General features: G+C 39.9%; 4 non-coding genes across 4 annotated transcripts; all 4 read left to right on the top strand.

The window, feature by feature from the left end:
- Positions 1 to 119: 119 nt before the first annotated feature.
- Positions 120 to 192, top strand: TRNAR-UCG (transfer RNA arginine (anticodon UCG)). Its single transcript has one exon. It is a non-coding gene; the product is annotated as a tRNA-Arg (tRNA).
- Positions 193 to 2,571: 2,379 nt separating this feature from the next.
- On the top strand, positions 2,572 to 2,644 carry TRNAR-CCU (transfer RNA arginine (anticodon CCU)). The gene has a single exon. It is a non-coding gene; the product is annotated as a tRNA-Arg (tRNA).
- Positions 2,645 to 4,159: 1,515 nt separating this feature from the next.
- TRNAR-CCU (transfer RNA arginine (anticodon CCU)) lies at positions 4,160 to 4,232 on the top strand. The gene has a single exon. It is a non-coding gene; the product is annotated as a tRNA-Arg (tRNA).
- A 3,103-nt stretch (positions 4,233 to 7,335) lies between these two features.
- TRNAR-CCU (transfer RNA arginine (anticodon CCU)) lies at positions 7,336 to 7,408 on the top strand. Its single transcript has one exon. It is a non-coding gene; the product is annotated as a tRNA-Arg (tRNA).
- Positions 7,409 to 7,500: the final 92 nt, after the last annotated feature.

The raw sequence follows: 7,500 nt of genomic DNA, 5'->3' as shown, positions 1-7,500 counted from the left end.
TACTTCCAGCGAAAAGAGCTGAAAGAACACTATGGATGTAAACCTGAATACCTTTCAATAATATGTTCTCCATCCATGCATACCACCTACATGATAAAAATCATCTCAGGTGAACGGATGACCGCGTGGCCTAATGGATAAGGCGTCTGACTTCGGATCAGAAGATTGAGGGTTCGAGTCCCTTCGTGGTCGTTTTTGGCCAATGGTCACACAATCTGCTTTACATTCAGAGTGGAAAAAGTCTTTTCCAATACTCTTGTAGTCCTCACTTTCTCATTACTAATCATTAATAAAGTGGAGTACATACTGTAAACTCATTCAGGTTGCATCTTCAGTCTAACTACTTGTGCATTTTAGTGGCATTAAAAAGTGCTTCTATGCCAACGCACTGAATATGTAATAGGTTTGCAGAATTTTGACGTGACAGAATGGGTTTTTAGCTTAAGTGTGTGTAGAAGAACTGCAAGGTGTGTGCCTATGTGTGCATAGAGTGGTACATGTGTAAAATCTGTATGATTTGGGCAGTTAAAGTGCTGATTTTGCCTCCGAGTAAGAAAAGTACTACACAAAATGTATAAAGGATCGGCACATTGGCTGCCTTTGCTGATGCCCCCATTGCCTAATTTGTAGTGCAATGGTTAAGTTGCAGAGTGTGGTTGAACTTGGTTAGGAGACTTAGTGCCTCTTTCCGTGTCCTACTGATGATAAGGATGGCTTGATACCATTTTCTAAGCCCAGTATATTGAGAAAAGAAGTAAGTGAAGAAGTGTAGAGTCGAAAGTGGTTCTCCAATTTCTCTCCACTTGCTAAAATTGCAAAGTCTCCATTATAGCATAGAAGAGAGCGTTAAAGTCGGGGATGGAAGAGGATGAAAATGGGAAGTTTACTTATAGAGAGAAGTGAGAAATGCCCTGTGTGCACACACCGGTGTCTGACCATAGAATACATTTAAATAATGCCTCTAGAAAAGAGCTATGCATGTGTGCCTCAGTGGCCTAATGGATAAGGCACTGGCCTCCTAACCCAGGGATTGTGGGTTTGAGTCCCATCTGAGGTGATAACAAAAATCCTCCCTCTATCTTTTCCAGAAAATTAGGTAGATTTATTACATGCTTCCTCTCAGAAGTTTATGAGGGATTAGGTACTTTGAAACTGTTCCGTTTTACTTGTGTACACTTCACAGTCATGTTAGTGTTCTGAAACTGCAAAGTAGATTTTTAAATGCCTATTTTTGTGAGATGCATTTTCGACTGGCCAGAACATATTCCTTTGGAAAAAATGATTTGAATTGGATTGGTGTGAATCTTGTTTCTAGAGGTGGTGACAGGCTTTCAGCTACTTGAATAGGTCAAGCGAGGATTCATAAAACTTATACAACCTATGTGAGTGTGAAAAATTAGCATATGCAGGAAGGAGCAATTTGTACTACTTTCAAAACAGTTTCACTCCACGTCTGGAAACGTCCAGAGCTATGTAGAGCATACAAATGAGCTTTAAACTCATGAGGAAAGAGGTTTGTATGCAAAAAGAAAAACAAAACCATATCGTACTCATAAAATTCTCAATATATAGATTCCAAAAAAGTGCTTCCAGCGAAAAGAGCTGAAAGAACACTATGGATGTAAACCTGAATACCCTTCAATAATATGTTCTCCATCCATGCATACCACCTACATGATAAAAATCATCTCAGGTGAACGGATGACCGCGTGGCCTAATGGATAAGGCGTCTGACTTCGGATCAGAAGATTGAGGGTTCGAGTCCCTTCATGGTCGTTTTTGGCCAATGGTCACACAATCTGCTTTACATTCAGAGTGGAAAAAGTCTTTTCCAATACTCTTGTAGTCCTCACTTTCTCATTACTAATCATTAATAAAGTGGAGTACATACTGTAAACTCATTCAGGTTGCATCTTCAGTCTAACTACTTGTGCATTTTAGTGGCATTAAAAAGTGCTTCTATGCCGACGCACTGAATATGTAATAGGTTTGCAGAATTTTGACGTGACAGAACGGGTTTTTAATTTAAGTGTGTGTAGAAGAACTGCAAGGTGTGTGCCTATGTGTGCATAGAGTGGTACATGTGTAAAATCTGTATGATTTGGGCAGTTAAAGTGCTGATTTTGCCTCCGAGTAAGAAAAGTACTAAACAAAATGTATAAAGGATCGGCACATTGGCTGCCTTTGCTGATGCCCCCATTGCCTAATTTGTAGTGCAATGGTTAAGTTGCAGAGTGTGGTTGAACTTGGTTAGGAGACTTAGTGCCTCTTTCCGTGTCCTACTGATGATAAGGATGGCTTGATACCATTTTCTAAGCCCAGTATATTGAGAAAAGAAGTAAGTGAAGAAGAAGTGTGGAGTCGAAAGTGGTTCTCCAATTTCTCTCCACTTGCTAAAATTGCAAAGTCTCCATTATAGCATAGAAGAGAGCGTTAAAGTCGGGGATGGAAGAGGATGAAAATGGGAAGTTTACTTATAGAGAGAAGTGAGAAATGCCCTGTGTGCACACACCGGTGTCTGACCATAGAATACATTTAAATAATGCCTCTAGAAAAGAGCTAGGCATGTGTGCCTTAGTGGCCTAATGGATAAGGCACTGGCCTCCTAAGCCAGGGATTGTGGGTTCAAGTCCCATCTGAGGTGATAACAAAAATCCTCCCTCCTTCTTTTCCAGAAAATTAGGTAGATTTATTACATGCTTCCTCTCAGAAGTTTATGAGGGATTAGGTACTTTGAAACGGTCCCATTTTACTTGTGTACACTTCACAGTCATGTTAGTGTTCTGAAACTGCAAAGTAGATTTTTATATGCCTATTTTTGTGAGATGCATTTTCGACCGGCCAGAACATATTCCTTTGGAAAAAATGATATGAATTGGATTGGTGTGAATCTTGTTTCTAGAGGTGGTGACAGGCTTTCAGCTACTTGAATAGGTCAAGCCAGGATGCATAACACTTATACAACCTATGTGAGTGTGAAAATTTAGCATATGCAGGAAGGAGCAATTTGTACTACTTTCAAAACAGTTTCACTCCACGTCTGGAAACGTCCAGAGCTATGTAGAGCATACAAATGAGCTTTAAACTCATGAGGAAAGAGGTTTGTATGCAAAAAGGAAAACAAAAGCATATCGTACTCATAAAATTCTCAATATATAGATTCCAAAAAAGTGCTTCCAGCGAAAAGAGCTGAAAGAACACTATGGGATGTAAACCTGAATACCTTTCAATAATATGTTCTCCATCCATGCATACCACCTACATGATAAAAATCAACTCAGGTGAATGGAGGACGGCGTGGCCTAATGGATAAGGCGTATGACTTCATATCAGAAGATTGAGGGTTCGAGTCCCTTTGTGGTCGTTTTTGGCCAATGGTCACACAATCTGCTTTACATTCAGAGCGGAAAAAGTATTTTCCAATACTCTTGTAGTCCTCACTTTCTCATTACTAAACATTTATAAAGTGGAGTGCATACTGTAAACTCATTCAGGTTGCATCTTCAGTCTAACTACTTCTGCATTTTAGTGGCATTAAAAAGTGCTTCTATGCCGACGCACTGAATATGTAATAGGTTTGCAGAATTTTGACGTGACAGAATGGGTTTTTAGCTTAAGTGTGTGTAGAAGAACTGCAAGGTGTGTGCCTATGTGTGCATAGAGTGCTACATGTGTAAAGTCTGTATGATTTGGGCAGTTAAAGTGCTGATTTTGCCTCCGAGTAAGAAAAGTACTACAAAAAATGTATAAAGGATCGGCACATTGGCTGCCTTTGCTGATGCCCCCGTTGCCTAATTTGTAGTGCAATGGTTAAGTTGCAGAGTGTGGTTGAACTTGGTTAGGAGACTTGGTGCCTCTTTCCGTGTCCTGCTGATGATAAGGATGGCTTGATACCATTTTCTAAGCCCAGTATATTGAGAAAAGAAGTAAGTGAAGAAGAAGTGTGGAGTCGAAAGTGGTTCTCCAATTTCTCTCCACTTGCTAAAATTGCAAAGTCTCCATTATAGCATAGAAGAGAGCGTTAAAGTCGGGGATGGAAGAGGATGAAAATGGGAAGTTTACTTATAGAGAGAAGTGAGAAATGCCCTGTGTGCACACACCGGTGTCTGACCATAGAATACATTTAAATAATGCCTCTAGAAAAGAGCTATACATGTGTGCCTCAGTGGCCTAATGGATAAGGCACTGGCCTCCTAAGCCAGGGATTGTGGGTTTGAGTCCCATCTGAGGTGATAACAAAAATCCTCCCTCTTTCTTTTCCAGAAAATTAGGTAGATTTATTACATGCTTCCTCTCAGAAGTTTATGAGAGATTAGGTACTTTGAAACTGTCCCGTTTTACTTGTGTACACTTCACAGTCATGTTAGTGTTCTGAAACTGCAAAGTAGATTTTTAAATGCCTATTTTTGTGAGATGCATTTTCGACCGGCCAGAACATATTCCTTTGGAAAAAATGATTTGAATTGGATTGGTGTGAATCTTGTTTCTAGAGGTGGTGACAGGCTTTCAGCTACTTGAATAGGTCAAGCCAGGATTCATAAAACTTATACAACCTATGTGAGTGTGAAAAATTAGCATATGCAGGAAGGAGCAATTTGTACTACTTTCAAAACAGTTTCACTCCACATCTGGAAACGTCCAGAGCTATGTAGAGCATACAAATGAGCTTTAAACTCATGAGGAAAGAGGTTTGTATGGAAAAAGGAAAACAAAAGCATATCGTACTCATAAAATTCTCAATATATAGAATCCAAAAAAGTGCTTCCAGCGAAAAGAGCTGAAAGAACACTATGGGATGTAAACCTGAATACCTTTCAATAATATGTTCTCCATCCATGCATACCACCTACATGATAAAAATCATCTCAGGTGAGTGGATGACCGCGTGGCCTAATGGATAAGGCGTATGACTTCGGATCAGAAGATTGAGGGTTCGAGTCCCTTCGTGGTTGTATTTGGCCAATGGTCACACAATCTGCTTTACATTTAGAGCGGAAAAAGTATTTTCCAATACTCTTGTAGTCCTCACTTTCTCATTACTAATCATTAATAAAGTGGAGTGCATACTGTAAACTCATTCAGGTTGCATCTTCAGTCTAACTACTTGTGCATTTTAGTGGCATTAAAAAGTGCTTCTATGCCGACGCACTGAATATGTAATAGGTTTGCAGAATTTTGACGTGACAGAATGGGTTTTTACTTTAAGTGTGTGTAGAAGAACTGCAAGGTGTGTGCCTATGTGTGCATAGAGTGCTACATTGGTAAAATCTGTATGATTTGGGCAGTTAAAGTGCTGATTTTGCCTCCGAGTAAGAAAAGTACTACACAAAATGTATAAAGGATCGGCACATAGGCTGCCTTTGCTGATGCCCCCGTTGCCTAATTTGTAGTGCAATGGTTAAGTTGCAGAGTGTGGTTGAACTTGGTTAGGAGACTTGGTGCCTCTTTCCGTGTCCTGCTGATGATAAGGATGGCTTGATACCATTTTCTAAGCCCAGTATATTGAGAAAAGAAGTAAGTGAAGAAGAAGTGTGGAGTCGAAAGTGGTTCTCCAATTTCTCTCCACTTGCTAAAATTGCAAAGTCTCCATTATAGCATAGAAGAGAGCGTTAAAGTCGGGGATGGAAGAGGATGAAAATGGGAAGTTTACTTATAGAGAGAAGTGAGAAATGCCCTGTGTGCACACACCTGTGTCTGACCATAGAATACATTTAAATAATGCCTCTAGAAAATAGCTATGCATGTGTGCCTCAGTGGCCTAATGGATAAGGCACCGGCCTCCTAAGCCAGGGATTGTGGGTTCGAGTCTCATCTGAGGTGATAACAAAAATCCTCCCTCTTTCTTTTCCAGAAAATCAGGTAGATTTATTACATGCTTCCTCTCACAAGTTTATGAGGGATTAGGTACTTTGAAACGGTCCCATTTTAATTGTGTACACTTCACAGTCATGTTAGTGTTCTGAAAGTGCAAAGTAGATTTTTAAATGCCTATTTTTGTGAGATGCATTTTCGACCGGCCAGAACATATTCCTTTGGAAAAAATGATTTGAATTGGATTGGTGTGAATCTTGTTTCTAGAGGTGGTGACAGGCTTTCAGCTACTTGAATAGGTCAAGCCAGGATTCATAAAACGTATACAACCTATGTGAGTGTGAAAAATTAGCATATGCAGGAAGGTGCAATTTGTCCTACTTTCCAAACAGTTTCACTCCACGTCTGGAAACTTCCAGAGCTATGTAGAGAATACAAATGAGCTTTAAACTCATGAGGAAAGAGGTTTGTATGCAAAAAGGAAAACAAAAGCATATCGTACTCATAAAATACTCAATATATAGATTCCAAAAAAGTGCTTCCAGCGAAAAGAGCTGAAAGAACACTATGGGATGTAAACCTGAATACCTTTCAATAATATGTTCTCCATCCATGCATACCACCTACATGATAAAAATCATCTCAGGTGAACGGATGACCGCGTGGCGTAATGGATAAGGCGTCTGACTTCGGATCAGAAGTTTGAGCGTTCGAGTCCCTTCGTGGTCATTTTTGGCCAATGGTCACACAATCTGCTTTACATTCAGAGTGGAAAAAGTATTTTCCAATACTCTTGTAGTCCTCACTTTCTCATTACTAATCATTAATAAAGTGGAGTACATACTGTAAACTCATTCAGGTTGCATCTTCAGTCTAACTACTTGTGCATTTTAGTGGCATTAAAAAGTGCTTCTATGCCGACGCACTGAATATGTAATAGGTTTGCAGAATTTTGACGCGACAGAATGGGTTTTTAGCTTAAGTGTGTGTAGAAGAACTGCAAGGTGTATGCCTATGTGTGCATAGAGTGCTACATGTGTAAAGTCTGTATGATTTGGGCAGTTAAAGTGCTGATTTTGCCTCCGAGTAAGAAAAGTACTACAAAAAATGTATAAAGGATCGGCACATTGGCTGCCTTTGCTGGTGCCCCCGTTGCCTAATTTGTAGTGCAATGGTTAAGTTGCAGAGTGTGGTTGAACTTGGTTAGGAGATTTTGTGCCTCTTTCCGTGTCCTGCTGATGATAAGGGTGGCTTGATACCATTTTCTAAGCCCAGTATATTGAGAAAAGAAGTAAGTGAAGAAGAAGTGTGGAGTCGAAAGTGGTTCTCCAATTTCTCTCCACTTGCTAAAATTGCAAAGTCTCCATTATAGCATAGAAGAGAGCGTTAAATTTGGGGATAGAAGAGGATGAAAATGGGAAGTTTACTTATAGAGAGAAGTGAGAAATGCCCTGTGTGCACACACCTGTGTCTGACCATAGAATACATTTAAATAATGCCTCTAGAAAAGAGCTATGCATGTGTGCCTCAGTGGCCTAATGGATAAGGCACTGGCCTCCTAAGCCAGGGATTGTGGGTTCAAGTCCCATCTGAGGTGATAACAAACATCCTCCCTCTTTCTTTTCCAGAAAATTAGGTAGATTTATTACATGCTTCCTCTCAGAAGTTTATGAGGGATTAGGTACTTTG

This window comes from Triturus cristatus, chromosome 4_1, assembly GCF_964204655.1.
Source record: "Triturus cristatus chromosome 4_1, aTriCri1.1, whole genome shotgun sequence".
In the NCBI taxonomy this organism is placed as follows: Eukaryota; Metazoa; Chordata; class Amphibia; order Caudata; family Salamandridae; genus Triturus; species Triturus cristatus.
The sequence above is the reverse complement of the archived record's forward strand: the minus strand, read 5'-3'. Positions and strand labels throughout refer to the sequence as shown.